The 5,944-nt window shown below is 37.8% G+C and overlaps 1 long non-coding RNA gene across 1 annotated transcript; it reads left to right on the forward strand.

The window, feature by feature from the left end:
• The first annotated feature begins 2,893 nt into the window (after positions 1-2,893).
• Positions 2,894-4,945, forward strand: LOC141333721 (uncharacterized). The gene is made up of 2 exons (XR_012355423.1): positions 2,894-3,795; positions 3,910-4,945. It is a non-coding gene; the product is annotated as an uncharacterized lncRNA (long non-coding RNA).
• Positions 4,946-5,944: the final 999 nt, after the last annotated feature.

A 5,944-nucleotide genomic window follows, 5' to 3' on the forward strand; every position in this document is an offset into this window, starting at 1 on the left:
AAACAATAACGAACGCTCACAAAATGAAAACGCTTTTAAGCACTAAAATTAATCGAAACGCAGCCCAGAATGTTATGTAAAGAGATCAAAATGAAGTTGAAAATAATGGATATAAACGAATAATACGGAAAAAAAGAGGATCAGTTAATGGACAAGACTGTGTGTGATGCATGAAATGTTTCTTGTAGGGCTTTTTAATTGGAAATACATGTAATATTTATTCATGATACACTTGTGAATGCTGTCTAAATCGCGCACAGACAGCATTGGCATATACAGCAACGCCTATATAATTATGTAATATTGTATTAATTTCTATAACAATTAATATAATAATTTCTTAACTCAAAATGAAATATTAATAAACCTATCTCTGATAATCCCGGGCTACTATGCTCACTCAGGTTTATTTATGCATTAAACTCGTGTTTATGCATTTTTATCAGTATTATCAGTATTATTTTATGTTTTTGATAACAGCAGATTCTGAACAACAACGTTAAAAAAGCTTATTTATTCAAGTGATCATTAATGTACATTTTATTTTCATTTTACAGTTTTGCCAATGCTTAGACATTTTTAAACAACTTTATACATCGTTACATTCCAGTATGTCCACCCTGATGTTTCACCACAGCCGGAAGAACTTTAAACAGTCTGTTTATGTACTTGTTGCATGCCACTGCTGTAAGTTCCTCAAACCAGAATTTATTTATGGCATCAATTAAGTCAGACTTTGTAGTTGGTTTTGCTACTTTTCGAATATAATCTTTCAGAGCATGCCACACCATTTCAATGGGATTCATGTCGGGGGATTCGGCGGGAGTCTTCACCCAGTTTACACCCTGTTCAGCAATGAGTCTGCCTGCAGCAGTGTGCTTCGGGTCATTGTCCTGGAAAAAACGGTGATGTGCTCCGAAGTTTTCCCTAATGTATGGGGCAGCAGTTTCTGTTACAATAGCATTTTCAAAGAAAGACCGGTCCATTATGCCTTCGAAGATTGCAATCGGTCCCGGACCCAGTCTGGATATTGCTCCCCAAACATGAACTTTTAGCGGGTGCTTTGGCTTTGGTTTAGACACGTGTCTCCCACTTCTACGAAATGACATGGTGGCAAAGCGGTCCAAAGCCACTGTTGTTTCATCAGTGAAAATTACATCGTGAAATGACTCCTTCTCAGCAATCCATTTTTGGGCTTGTTGGAGACGTAACTCTTTATTTTTGTCTCTGATCATGGGACAATGTTGAGTTTTCCCATACTTCCACCCAAGCTTTTGCCTTATCCTCCGAATGGATCGCTCGCTTATTTCCACTCCGCTGTCACGCCATAGCTGTTTTTTCACGGAACATGACACCAGTTCATCATTCTGATGAGTGATATTCTCTATGGATAGGACAATGTCTCTAAAATCAAGGGCAAAACAGAAAATAGTTAAACATTTGACAGTTTATGCATAACCACCACTTAGCATTAACCGGTATTTAGGCCAGTGTTTGTGTTCGCGTCATGCAGTGGGTAACTTACTCCGTTATTTTGCGAGGATTACGTTTGTGTGATGATCTTTCTTTGTAGTGTCTCCGGATAGTGCTCAATGTAGCGTGTACACCAATGGATTTCAGATGTCGGGATATTTCTTGAGTAGAACTTCCAGCAGACCTCATCACCCTGATGTCTTGGGAATGCAGCTTGCTGATTTTGGTCATTTTGAGATGACTTTACAGATGGATGGACTGTATATATTCGTACAGTGTGTCAGGGGTGTGGACACTAATGTTTTGTGATAAGAGGGTGTATCATAGGTGGAGCGTGTGAGGAAAGCTTTCCCCTTTTCCCTGGCATGCATTTGAATGCTGAATCCGCAATTAAACCGAATGCTACACAGTTGGACCCCCCCAAAAACAGTCTCAATAAAATGTTGATTACAAGGCAAAACAGGCAGCATTCACCCCCCATCCCCATTCGGCTATTCATAAACATTTCGCTCTTTATACTGCCGCTGATCGCCTCATTAACTGCTACTTTTAAAATAACTGAAAAAAACAAATAGTTCCCACTTCCCTTTGTGTCGAAATTGACACGGCTCATGGCTAGTGTTTGCATATTTCTTTCTATTGTGCAACCAGATTAGTGTTATATACTGTGCTGATAGTTCTGATCATTTTTATTTTTTTTTTATCGGACAATGCAACCTGAACTTTAAATTCAAAGTAGCCTAAAATAGCTGGATCTGCCAGTCTCAACTCCCGTTTACTCCACCGCCATCTAACAGCATTTTCACACCAGTGATACTAAATATTCTTGCAAACTGTCTAAACTTCAATATACAGTACATGAAGACACTAGAGGTTTTGCGATGTACACTGCATGAAAAAAGTGGTTTTCGTCATTTAACGACACTGTGAATTGTCGCAGAAGTTTCAGGTTAATGGCTGTTCACAGGAATGCGCAGTTAGCACAGATAATTGTAGGGAACTGCCAAAAATTGATGTGGAAGGCTTAGCACCTGACACCCCCCATGATTCATGTCACCTTGGCCTCGGTGTAGCTTTTATATGTAAATGATTACTGGAGCTATACAAATGCAAACCAGGGGAAGGGGGGTGGCTTGAGACTCACTGATCTAGAGCTGGCTAACTGTAGCCTTCTTTGACTCAACTACACATAACACCGCGACATGCAATAAAATTATATTTTTCATGTGAAACAGTTTTTTAAACAGATATCATTTAATATTTTTAAAGTGTATATTAACATTTGTGTGTACACATTTTGTTCTATATTTTGTTCTTGAACTATATTTTCTCTATTTTCTATCTATCTATCTATCTATCTATCTATCTATCTATCTATCTATCTATCTATCTATCTATCTATCTATCTATCTATCTATATACGCGCACGCACGCACACAGATGAAAATATATAGAAAATATAGTTGTTGGTATATCGATATTTTCAAGACAAATATAACAACAACTACATTTTCTTTTCATTAATGAAAGCCAAGTCAGGCCAAGCAAATTACAGAACAAAATATATTTTTATTGTATACAATTTACAAATAGTAAAGCAAATGATCACTTAACAAATATTAGAACATTTTAGACCTCAACCACTGTACATAGTGGCATGACTATAGTCACTTTTTCTGTTGTTGTACTTAATTGCACCGTGGATGTATTTGACACACATCGTCCAGCAATGCGCTCAACAGGGAGAAATGATGCACTGTATTGTTATCGCCATTGCAAGCAGCGAATAAAATCTAAACAGTGACGTAAAAATGAAAGCAGCAAGCAAATTACAAGAAAGCAGAACGTCTTCATCTATATGTTTTGGATTCCGCGCTTTGATTCAGGACCTAGTCTGTGATTGGACAAATCGTCGACGTCACGTTCATGAACTCGTCCGTGATTGGACAAATCGACCACGTCACGTTCATGCCGCCCATGCCGTTTTACGGTCTTTTAAATCGGCTGCAAGTGAGCAACTGATAAAATAGACCTATTAACAAATTGTCACTGTGTGCATTTGTATTAACTGTGCGAGAAAGAAATGGAGGCCACAGCATTTTATTCAAAAAGGAGCGCTCCCACTTGTAGTAGCAAGCGAAAGGTATGTAGTCTATAATGTATTTTGGCCTAACGCTGCCTTAAATTTTTTGGTACATTCAGATGTTTGTTGTGTGCTAACCATCATACATATTGTCTCAATAGCATTCTGGCAAGGAGAACAAGCAGAGTCCACAGACCAAAAATAAAACAGGGACTACCCGGCTTGTAAAAAAGAAATCGGTGGGTATTTGATAAGTTATTTTTATGTAAGCAGCCCCATGTGCAGCAGCCTCATATACCTATCTGCGGTGTGAACATCATATTCAAAACTAATTTTAATGCTACCATCTACAGGCTGTTCTAATTGAACGTAGATGTCCTGCTGCAGTCACTGTTTCCAAGGAACAGATGTCTGAATTCACAAGAAGGCTTCTGAATTTAGAGGCACGGATTGGTTTGTTGGAGGCGCGTTTCAGTGAGAAAACTCATCCTTCGACAGCGGATCAATCCACATCCACAGACATTTCTGCCAATGTTCCTTCAACGTCGGCGGATACTCCAATGGACTGCCAACAGCCTTTTGAGATGTGGTCATCTCCTCAGTCTGCTCGCGAAGACCATTCGCTGTCAGCGCACCTGGTTGATGCTGATTTCGGTGTTCCTGCTGCAGCCTCTACACCACTGACTGTCCGGACGCTCAACCTACAAACCAGCCCAGATCATTCGTTAGCGGGCTCAACATCAGAAGGATTAACCAACAACCCAGTGGTGACGAATCCGATGCTCCATAATGAAAATTCGCCGAATCAAGATTATTCACGGGTTTCTCCTTCCATCATGACATCATTCCATTTGAGATTGCCTGAAACACCAACAAACACCTCCCATTCTCATCACCATCATCGTATTCGCCGGTCTCTCATGCAGGGAGTAATCCTTCCAGATGTACATTTAAATCATGTTTCAGTAGAGACCGAGAATAAACTGTATCTGGAATCAACAGGACCAGACGGGAAACCAAGGGCAGATCGTTTCGCTGTTCTTTTGTTTAAAAGGTTAATTCCCCTCAACCTTTATCAGAACTGGGCAGGTTCTGTTAACTTTGACGGCTCCAGGGGGAAAAATGCACTACCCAACAACCTTCGTCAAGCACTTTCAGATGCTGTTGGTCGGAGATTCAACCCCGCAGTTCGTGACTGGAAGCTGATAAGAGACAGACTTAACGAACTTCTCCGAAATAGAAGAACAACTTTTCCACTTTTTTAAAAAGTAAAAAGTAAAAAAATATATATGTTTAAAAACTTGCAGAACTCACTGGAGCACTTGTGATACTGAACAATTGTATCCATTGTCAGTCACATAATAAAAGCCTTATTGTTTTGAAAAATGATCCTTCTGTTTATTTGTTGACATTATTTTTAATATTAGGATTATAATACTAGGGTATAGTACTTACATTGACATTAGGCCAAATCTAAATGGTTCCCTTTCCTTTTATGTATTAAAAAAAAAAAAAAACTTCATTGGGCAGCGCGACATCATAATGTACAGCACAAAATGAAATAAAAGGAAATACTACTACTACTCACAATAATACATCAAATAATTTTTTTACACTCTAAACTATAGTTTATATTTCTCCTCTTGCACAAATCAATAAAATCAAGTGTATCTAAAATTGTATAAATGGTATGAAAAAGACGAGCTACCTCTCAAACATGTAAATCTTCATTTGCTGTGGCTTTAAAATATTGAATTTTATAATGTATTTTGTAATTTTGTACTTGCTATTTATTGTTATTTTTAAATTAATTATTTTGATTGCTCAGTGTTTGCGCGCCCTGTAATAAATTGTTTAGTCGGCGTATAACACAGCATGTGATGGAGTGCCTCGTCTTATTAGTTTTTGTTAATAAATGCTATATAAGTTAGTTTTATTTTATTTTTGTTATGCTGTTTAATTAAAAATAACAAATCCATCTTTTAAGAATTTGTTTTAATCTTAAAATTGATAGGTGTAGCCAATATGTAAGCAAAACCAAGATCATGAATTCAAAAGTAAAAGTGAAAAGCATCCTAGACATTACAATAGCGGAAATCCCGTTCACAAAATTAAAATAACTAGGCCTACTAACAAATATGCACAAAAGGGGGTTGAATGTTAAATACGTTTCCATAAAACAATACATTATGATAACAGACAAACTATTTATCAACAATGAGCTTTGATTAAGCCCATGTTGAAGAAACAAATAAATAAATAAAAATGAAACTAAAGCGCGACCAACTGAGAGCGTTATGCCGCGTTCCAGGCAACCCGTTACCCGTGTTTTTCCAAACTTCTACCAGTGAAAGTGCACTGGAACGGCAGTTAAAACCGTGAATTCCC

This window comes from Garra rufa, chromosome 4, assembly GCF_049309525.1.
Source record: "Garra rufa chromosome 4, GarRuf1.0, whole genome shotgun sequence".
Classification (NCBI taxonomy): Eukaryota; Metazoa; Chordata; class Actinopteri; order Cypriniformes; family Cyprinidae; genus Garra; species Garra rufa.